General features: G+C 46.2%; 1 protein-coding gene across 2 annotated transcripts in view; it reads left to right on the top strand.

The window, feature by feature from the left end:
• Window positions 1-4317: 4317 nt before the first annotated feature.
• The window catches only part of Cul1 (cullin 1), an 81307-nt gene continuing 75313 nt past the window's right edge, over window positions 4318-10311 (top strand). Inside the window, exon 1 of one of the 2 annotated variants that reach the window (XM_020178085.2) lies at window positions 4318-4569. The gene's annotated coding sequence lies outside the window, so the exon portion shown is untranslated. Of the gene's footprint in view, window positions 4570-4888; window positions 5047-10311 lie in introns of those variants that run through there. The other variant, XM_020178084.2, reaches the window with a different exon arrangement.

Below are 10311 nucleotides of genomic sequence, written 5' to 3'. Positions count from 1 at the left end.
GTTTTTAATGGGGTGAAATGTGGTTAGCTAAAGATAAAAAACCCGATGGACAAAAAGCAGCTAAGAGAAATCTGAAAAGGATATTGTTGCCTACCATGCCAGGGGCAAAAAAGAGCAAGAAAGAAGGGCTCTGGTTGGCATAGCCTTAAAGGAGAATGCATCCCAAAAATGAGGAGAAGAAGGAGGAGGAGTAAGACTGTAAAAAATTAATGGCTATCTATAACAGCTGTGTGGAGTGGTGGGGGGATTCAGGCCGTGATTTTGCTAAGAATGTGAATTCAATTGTAGCTGGATACAATTTCAAGATAGGCTCTCACTGCACTATTTGCCAGGGCTGGCTTTGAACCTCGATCCTCCCGATTTCTGCCTCCTGAGTAGCTAGGATTACAGGCATGAGCCACCAGCGCCCAGCTAAAAGAAAATACTTTTTAAAAATGGCAGGTTGTAGTTTTGTGGGGCTATTATCTACAGTGAGATTTTAGTTTCTGATGTTCCTAAAAATTTAATAGTTTAATTTCTTGACGTGTGTGGTAGCGCAGAAACTTGTACAAATTCGTATCAACAATAAATTTTGAGTTCTATTAGAATGCTGAACTTTATATTTTTAAATATTTTTGTACTGCATATGTTAAAAAACCTGAGGCAGTCATGTAGTCCCAGCTACTTAGGAGACTGAGGCAGGAGGGTCACTGGAGCACTGGACTTTAACAGCAAACTGAGCAACACAGCGAGACCCTGTTTTGAAAACAAGCAAATGAACAAAACAAAATCTGACTTACTTGGCTCCTTTTTCTTAAAATAATTACACTGTTTGGAAAGAAATAAGGTCTATTAGAACATATGGTAATGCTTCATTGTGGAATTTTTAAGTTTATAACATTAGAAACTAGAGCAGGAGAAGGGTTCATTAAATCAGTGATTCCCAAACTCTGTCATCAGGTTGGCCCTGGGACATTACAGATTTATTGTCCTTATCATCAGTAATATTTATTATTATTTAACTTACAACTGCTTATGAGGATTATTATCATCTCTATTTCATATATGAACAAAGTGAGGTACAGAGAAGTAACTTGTTCAAATGTACCCAGCTAATAAGTAATAAAGCCAGGATATAAACTGGCAATTTCAAATTCCCTCCCTGCTCCTTCCCACCCAGTTTTGATTGAGATTTGGAAGGGGTTCCCTGGAAATAGTAGTTATGTCCCCAGGTGATTCTGAAGCAAAGTCAGTTTAGAAACCAACCTGTGAAATCAATTTACTTTGCATTAGCCTAGTTCCTTACCCAAGTCTTAGAAATTATAGCTCATATGGCTACTTGAGCGCCTCACTTTACCCACCCCCCCTTTTTTTTGCGTGAGTAGAGGAGGACAGAATGTGGACATAGAAAAGTGTAAAGTGGAAGAATTGAGCCCCCAGAGTTGGGGGGGTGTCCCAAGAGAGAGTGCCCCTCAGTTACCCTTTCCCTGGAGTAGTAAACAGATATGCCTTGGATGTGCTTCACCGTTCTGCAGGCACAATGCTAAAGGGGCTGGTGCCCTTTTGGAAGTTGTTCCTGTCCCCAAGACACACAGCACCTAGTTTAAAGGCTCATGTGAGAAGTTGGCAATGAAGGAAAGATACAAAGGTGGATCCTTTTGTACCTACAAAGTGGTCCTCAAAGCCCACCCAGGGCACATGCCTAGCAAGCATAACATCCTGAGTTCAAATTCCAGTATCACCAAAAATAAAGAAAAAAAAAAAGGATCTGGAGATGGAGGAAAGACAGTGGGAACTCTGTCTCCCAAGGGAACCAATGGACGCAGGCATTCATGAATGAGGTTCAAGGTTCGTCTTTAAGGGCAAGTGAGTAGGCACCACAGGGTTGGATTAAGTTGAGAACTCCTTCTAGGAAATAAAACTGGAAAAGTAAATTAGGACAAGATATGACAAATCTTACGTGTCAGGGCAGAGTTTGGACTGAACCCGCTGAACAGTAGGCAGCTACTGAAGTCTGAAAGGACAAAGATATATGAGTGGATCCGGTTAGAAGAAATAGCCTGCAGTCAGTCACAATGTAGGTGAAAGGATACGGAAGACATGAGAACCAGGAAAACCAGTAGAAGGTTAAAGAGACCATGCAGTTGGGAAAAATCTTTTAGTAACATACTGGATGTACCTGAATGATTATGCTGCTGACCAACCTCAGGGACTTGGAGCAAATTCCCTAATTCCTCTGAGCCTTTGGTTTTTTCACTGGAAAAGGGTGTGATGATGATGATGCCTGCCCCCAAAAACTGAGCCAAGATGATTTCTCCAGGGTGGTGACAGCTCTGGGATGCCTGGTGAATGGGTATTTTTTTTAAAGTTCATTTCCAGACTTATATCACTTAGAAGATGTGAGAGGGAGTTAGTATTCAGTGAGTGATGCAGAAATTACCCTGGACTAGTAAAGGAGTTACCCTCACCACGTCCTCATGAGGTAAGTGTTTTTATCCTCAATTAATTGTAGACTCAACTAAAGCAAAAGACAATAATTTGAGTCTGAGTATAAACCAATGTCTGCCCAAATCTAAAACTTGACCTTTCCCAACTACATGACTGTTTTTGACTTGTAAAGTTGTATTTCATCTCATTGATTTTGGCATGATGTTCTTGACTTTTGAGACTGCTTTGAACTTTGATTCTGATAGCTATCAAGTTAAGCATCATTACAAACTTTGGGTCACCTGAGAGAGAAATCAATTTTGCTGAGATAGAAGCAAACAATGAAAGATGTTTTGAAGTGGAAACTGACCAGATGACTGTCCTAGTGGATAGGAGGCAAGGATATCTGTCCAAAGCAGATGTAATCTGGTTGTAAAGTGAACATAGGTAGATGCAATAGTCCAGCTGTTGAGGATGGTAGTGCACACAGGTGGAAAGTAAAGACTTAGGTTAAAAAATCAGGCATGTGCTGGGTATGGAGGGGGTGGGGGGGAGAGCGAGGGGGTGAGGGGGAGAGGGAGGGGGTGGGGGCAGGGGGGAGAAATGACCCAAGCATTGTATGCACATATGAATAATAAAACAATAAAAATTAAAAAAAAAATCAGGCATGGACACAAGTACGAAGTGGAGAGGGGTTGGGGGTGGGCTAAATAGTTGCACTTAAAGACAAACAGAGGTCAGAGGAAACGAACAGTAACGGAAAAGACGCACTCAGTTCCCATATTCAACTGTTGGGAAGTCACAGGAGACCAGATGGAATGATGTAACTGGAGAAGCCAGGTCAGAGAATATGGAAATCAGGTAAGTTATCTGAGGAACACAGGATACACTAAGTGGAAGAAATCAGGATATTTAAAATAAAGGCTCACCTGTACAGTGGAAGGAATGGTGCACAGGGATGAACTTTTTCCATGTTTACCTCTACCCTTACCATGTGCCTACAAAAAAGTTACTAAATACATCTAAGTTTCTTGAGAAGTGTGGGGAATAAAACAAGAATTTTTAAGCCCTGCCCAAAAAAACAAAAAAACAAAAAAACCCAAAGGATTACATAATTTGGGGATAACCATATGCAAACAATACTCCTAAAGATACCTCACAGATGCTGACAAAGACCTCACTTCGACAGACGGGACCGCATACACCAGTGGGATGTACCTGTGAGAGAACTCAGGTTGTTCAGCAGTGTGGACCCTGGGGCGGCCCTCCTCTCTCTCTGCAGTGCTCTGGTTTGGGGAACACAGGAAGTTACATCCAGCACATCTTTTGTCCAGATGACGGGCCAAATCAAAATCCTCCCTTGCCCCGATTACCGCCAAAAAAAGGAAAAAAAAAAAAAATCCTTCCTTGCTCGCTCTGCAATTAGCCCGTGGGACTGAGCCAGGTATTAGTGTTCACCAGCAGCCCCTAGCTGGGATGCGGTAAACCCACTCTTCCTCCAGCTTCTCTCCAGAACAAGCCCGGTGGCTGGTTGTGGTGCTGAAATTTGCATCTGATTTGAATATTACAAATAATCACGAGAGCTAATTTCTAATGAGTGAGATTAACTACTTCAGACTACACGTGCAAAACACAGTCTCACAGTCACACCTGATGCCACCCCTCTGTGCAACCCAGGCCTCCACTTCCACTCTCCATTTGAACTTACACAGACTAAGGACGAAGTGAATTTTTGTCCAAACTTGCAAAAAAAAAAAAATGGGGCGGGAAGCCTAGTTTAGTTTTTAGGAACCGTTAAAAGAGGAGACAGACACGCAGGTTAAGTCCAGGCTTTCAGGAGCTGGTCCCCAGGGCCACCTGCCCATGTGACTTTCTTCTCCGGCAGTCGGGGACACTGCCTGCGGTCCATCTCCCAGCCCGGGAGGCACATGGCCGGCTGCAACTGAGTTCCGCGTCAGCTTGGGGGGCGGGGGGACCCGTGTGCGCCCCTCTCCTTCGGGAAGTTTCTCCGGAGGCCCGCATCCCCGATCTTAGGTCGGCCCCCTGGTGGGGTCCGAAGTGGCGGGAACCCCGGACTTCAGAGGCGGCCGCTCGGCGAGAGCAGCTGTAAAATCCGCTAGAGGATCCGGGCCGCCCGGCGTGGGCACGGGCCATGGCCTGCAGGTAGAAATCCCCTCGCGAGCGGGGCCTGGCGGCGGAGGGACGGTGCGGGCCGCGGTCGGAGGGCGGTTTCGGGGCCCCCCTCTCCCGCGCCGTGGCTATTGCGGCGATGGCGGCGACCGTTTCCCGGCTCCCCCGCCCCGGACGCCGATGGCGGTGCGTTCCGGCCTCCCCTCCCCCCCGACTTATCCCCGCGGTCGCCGGAGCCGGTGAGGCCGGGAGGGCGGGGAGCCGCGGAGGGAAGGCGAGAGGGCGGAGGTTGCGTGGTGCAGGCGGCGGCAGCGGCGGGAGGAGGGCCGGCGGGCGGGCAGGGGAGGAGGAGGAGGAGGCGGGCGCCGTGTCGCACGCAGCTCCAGGCGGGGCAGCCCGGGTGGCTGAGGGACGCGGCCAGACCTTGGCGGGACGGGGTTTCGCAGGGCCCGGACCCAGCGAGTAAGGCAGACACGCCGGCCGAGCCTTTGGGGCACCCGGGAGATGCGGGTGAGTGTCAGCGGCCGCCGGGGCCGAGGAAGGAGGTAGCGGCGGCGCAGGCCCGGCTCGAGCCGCGGTGTCGCAGTGACTGGGGCCGCGGCCGCCGAGCTTAGGTACCGGGCGAGGCCTGAGCTGCCGAGCCGCGGTTGGGAGGAATGGCGGCCGGGCCGGGAGACTCGTGGGCGGAGGACGCTGGGGGGCGGAAGGGGAGCGAGCGGGACCCGGCCTGAGTCACCCGCGCTGGCCAGGCCGAGGCCCCGGACGCGGGCTCGCGGCAGCCAGGCCCGGCTACGCACTGGGAAAAAACCCGATTCATCGCGCCCGGCGGCGGCGGCCTGGTGGCGCCGGCCTCTTTCCCAGCCGCAGGCGGGCTCAGTCCCGAGTGGCCCGGGCGACTGGGGCGTCCACGCCTCGTGCGGCGACCCCCCGCGGGACGCCCGCCGCTGCCCTTTCTCCCTCTCCTCCCTCGGGTCACGCCGGTCTCCCCCCCGACTCGCCCGGCGTCCCTTGCAGCCGGACTCGTGCTCTCCGGGAGCCTGGGCTCGCGCGGAGGAGGAGCTGCCGGGCCGGGCGCGCTGGCTTTCCGCTTCCCCTCTCGCTTTGTGGCGACGGGGCAGGGCGCTATTATTGGGTAATAGTCGGCCTTTTGCTCCGTTCTCTGGAGGAGCGGGCCGGGCCGGGGGCGGCAGCGATGCGAGTGTGGCGGTCCCCCGGGAGGGAGCCCCCCCCCCCCCCGGCCCCAGCCAGCGCTCACGAGTTGGGCCGAGCCCTGCGCCGCGGCCTCGGCGCGCCCCCGGCCCCAACGGGAGCGCGCGTCCCGACCCCGGAGGTAACCCGGCTCCGGGCCAGGCTGCGGGAGTCGGGGTCCCCAGCACCGGGCTCGCGCGCCTCCACCCTCGAGGTTCTGGTGGCCCCGAAGTCCCACCTTCATCTGTGTCATGTCGTGTAGAGTTGGGACGATTAAGAGAGATAGGAGTGCTATGTACGTTGCTTGAGAGTGCTCCCCAAATTAAGGGTTGTCCCTCTAGCTAGCTCTGCCAAAAAGAGGAGTTCCTCTTCCTCTTGGGTCACTGGTGTCGCTTTTACTTCAGCAGGGGTTAGTGGTAAGGGTTAGACACCGAACTGCAGTCGACTTACTCAGGTAGTTCTTTGCTCTGTGTAGTTGCTCTCTCCTGTAGTGGTATTAAAAGAGTCAAGTTCAGAGTGGGGTAAGTGGTCACACTGTTTTTGAAATTCACTTACGGGGGTGGCAGAAGAGGAACTAAATTCTTTTTGACTTTAAGCCAGGAGCTTCCAGGACCCAAGCACACCAACGCCCCGCAGAAATGCGTGCACTTTTAAGTTCAACACTTCTTTTTAGGGTGTACCTGAAAAAGTACCGGCTTTTCTGAAGTCTTGGGCAGTTTTATGTATTTTGTATAGCAAAGTAAGTGAAGATGTTTTAAAAAAAACTACTCATTTTGTTTCAAAAAAAAATTAGGATATGAAAGTTTTCTTTGTTTGAGAAGTCTTGGGCTGTTCGCAGTTTTTTTTTTTCCCGAAAGTTTTGTTTGTTGCTTCCATAGTAAGTTGAAATAATTGCATCGCATTTCAAATTCCGAAGCATGCAAACACAAGACGGGCTTGCTTTAACTCCTATTATGCCCATTTTTGGAGGTTTCAGGAGAGTGCTTATTAAACTTGAGAGGAATGGCTTTCTAAATGTGAGCCTTCTCTCTCTCCCCTCCCCGCCCCGTGGTATCATCTTATGAAAACGATTTTGCCAAAAAACAAACCAACTTTAGATATGCTAGGGTTGTTTGTTTCTGCTCATGCTCTTGTGGTCCTGCCTCCATTCCTCACGTGCAGCATTCAAAGACAGACAAACGCTTGAGCTGCTTCTGCAGGTCTTTAAGTATTCCAAAGACTCCTTTGTCCCTTGCAGATTACTGCTTTCTATCAATAATTAGTCTTGATTGTCAGTGCAGTCTTAGCCCTTTCACCTGTGTTGAAGACGGGCTAGTCTGTTTTTGCATCCATGATGTAACATAGAATTGATCTTTGTAGTACCTCTGTTTTTTTGAATGAATGAATTTTTTGGAATGATTCTAAATTTAATCATAGTGTTTGCGCACTCACCCTGATTTTGGCCACAAAAAACATAGTCATTGCTCTTAAACTGGTTAAGAATGCATTTTGTTACGATAGTATGCTTCTTGAGAGTAAATTTGTCGTCTTTCTTGTCCCTCCTTTGCCTTTCTCCAGTATCTAATTGAGTACCCCAACAGAAGCATGTTCAGGTTTTCTTTAGCTGTGGAAATCCAGGAAAGTGCCAAGAAAACAAGTTGTGAAACTTTTAACAAATCTGGTCTTAAGGTGTAGATTTTTAAACCTGTGTTTATTAGTTTGTTTTGAAGCAAGATTGCAAGATTGGTTTCCCCCTGGGTTAAATATCACAGCCTTGCCTTTGAAGGGAAGCAGTTTGGTAGTTGAGGCTGGAAGACAGTTTAGCTTAGTGGTGCCACTAGCTTCTGTGGGACAGTGTACCCAGGGCAGAACATGTGTCTTCTTTTCAGCATGGAAAATTAAAATGAAAAGGCTTTAAATTAAGGAGTTGTTACATGCCATTCTTCAAATTTAAAAAAAGTAGGGCCCCCTGAAACTGATCTGTTTGTATTTCTTGCAGTTTGAGCCTGCCATAGACCCCAAACCATGGCCTTTCTAGAAACCCTGAGCTATTCAGTCAATCTGGGAGAAAATGTCTGGGGAACCAGTGGCTTCACTTTGAGTTGATCTTAGCTATGTCTGGAGAAGAAGCCATTAACCCATCCATTTGAAGGTCAATTCTCGGTCCACCTTGCTTTTTAAAACATTATCTGGTAGTTTGTCAGTGTGTTTCTTTCTTCCTTTTTTTTTTTTTGCTTCAAAACAGAAATGAACATTAAATGAAGAATAAATCAAATTTGGAGAAAATTCAAGTTTATTCTGTTACTGAAGATTGTACACTTACAGTATGTACATTTACTAGGGAACATTACAAGCAGAATTATAATACTTTATAACTATGAAATGAGTTTTTTGGTGGTGCTCAGCATTAAACCTTGGACCTCAAGCCTGCTGGACAAGTGTTCTGCCACTGAACTACGCTCCCAGCCTCAGATGTTTTATTATTGTTGTTGTTTTGTTTTTTAAGGGCCTTTTTGTGTCACCCAGGCTGGATTCCAACTTTAGATCTCTTGAGTGCTGGAATTACAGGCATGCACCACCACACCCAGCCCTGAGATGGTTTTTAATTGCTACTGTTAAAGATTTCTCAAAGTGCATGGATTCCATGTGAACACCATAATTTTTAAACATCAATAGTGAGGGTTGGTAAAAATACTTTATAGAATGCTATGTAATTTGTTCATGTCTGATAAGCAGAGTTACAAAGCCCATGTTTGATAGTCATTTTACTTTTCTTTTTGGGAAACTTGGACCAAGAAAGCAGTTTTCCTCTCCCTCGCATCCAACCCATGCTTCAGCATGGCTGCAGTTCTGTACCCTGAATTTCATGTTTCTTCTCCCCTTCCCATCCCATGACGGCTCAGTCATCTCTGAAAAGCTGGCCCGCCCACCTGTCTGAGTTAGGAGCCGTACCTTGGTCCCCATAATGTCCTGCCTGTGCTACCATCTCAAGTCTCAACCTTCTGGTGTACTTGGTGACTTCTCCCACTAGACTGACCTTGAAGACAGGAATGGTGTGACACCCATTTGTCCTCCCACCCAGTGCTAGGCACCTAGGCACTCAGTGCCTAGCACACTGCTCGTTCATGTGCATCTTGAAGTCTTTACAAAGCGCCGGGTTCCACCTGCCTTGTAGACTGTGGAAGGAACCGAGGCTTTGCATGGTTAAGGTCAAAGCTCGTAGGTTTGTTTAAAAGCCAGTGTTAGAACAAGACAGAGTAATCCCAGAACTTGAGCTTTTAACCGAGTGCTCTGCCTGAGTGTTTGATTAAATGAAGGTGGAAGAAGACTAGGAGAGACTAGAATGAAATGTTTTAAGGATTAATGTCTGATAGTTAAGACAGCTCATCATGCAGATCTATGGTTGACTACCAAGAGTGAGTTTATTCCTGGTCTGTAGTGCAAGTTGAGGAGAGTAATTGGGTGCTGATGGCATACACATGAACAGTTCTGGAACTTTGGGGGTAGTGTTAAATTGAGTATGATGTTATGCCTCATTGGCCTTGCAAAAATTTGTAAAACCATTTAACAACTGATCAAATTTAAGAAGCAAATTTTTAAAGGCCTATGTCAGAAAATACTTTAGAAAATATTGTATGAAAGGGATGCAGCCATTTAAAATATGTGTAAAGTACATGCACTGGCAGAGGTGAAGTAGTAAAATTTTAGGGTGGTGAACTTTTGTGTTTTAAATTTTTTTATTTTTTTAAGTTTAGGAACCAAAAGATAATAGGGTGGAAATCTCAGGATGGAGAAAATGCCTATGTATTAACACTGCAGACAGATTGTAAAGAAGATTCATTTGATTATTTTAGAATAAAAAACTTCTGTATGTTGAAATCCTATTAGCTGAATTAAAGGCAAATAACAAACAGAAACATGTTTTGACTTAGAAGCAAATTTATTCTTCATACTGTAAAAACAGGACTATAAACCAATTAAAAAAGAGGACCCTCCTCTTGAAAAAAATGGGCGAATTGTTAACTCATACAGGGAACAAGTTTTCAACTTCACTAGCAGTATTCTGACAAATGCAAGTCTATGAGAGTTTTCTGTTTAAATTTTTGGCATTTTTTTTTTTAAATCCACTTCTGTTGAGTATGGAGAAGTGAGCCCACTTACTGCTAGAAAGAGTATAATTTTAATATGATTTGAAGAGCAAACTGTAGCAAAAACTTACTTTGAAATAGCTAATCTTCTAAGGATTTAGTTAAGAAAATGTAAAAAGTGATTAATAGGTTAATAATTTGTCCTGGGGATGTTGTTGTTTAACTAATGCCTTTACTGTGCATGTGTTTTCAGTTTGGGGCTATTAGATGATTATTCCAGCATCTTTGGGATAAATCTTTACATTTCCATAATATTGTATTTAATGAGTACTAAATGGTGAAACACTATAAAACAACATGTAATGTATAAAATGTTTTCTGGTGTGTGAGTTTATTTTTAGATAATAAACTAAAATTTTAATAGTGATTATCTTTGAGCAGTAGAATTAGGGAAGTCATGTTCCCTAATTCCCTTTATCTATTCTTCTCCATGCCCCTCTACTGTAATCCTGCAGATACT

This window comes from Castor canadensis, chromosome 2, assembly GCF_047511655.1.
Source record: "Castor canadensis chromosome 2, mCasCan1.hap1v2, whole genome shotgun sequence".
Lineage (NCBI taxonomy): Eukaryota > Metazoa > Chordata > Mammalia > Rodentia > Castoridae > Castor > Castor canadensis.
This window is presented reverse-complemented; position numbering and strand designations above follow the sequence as displayed.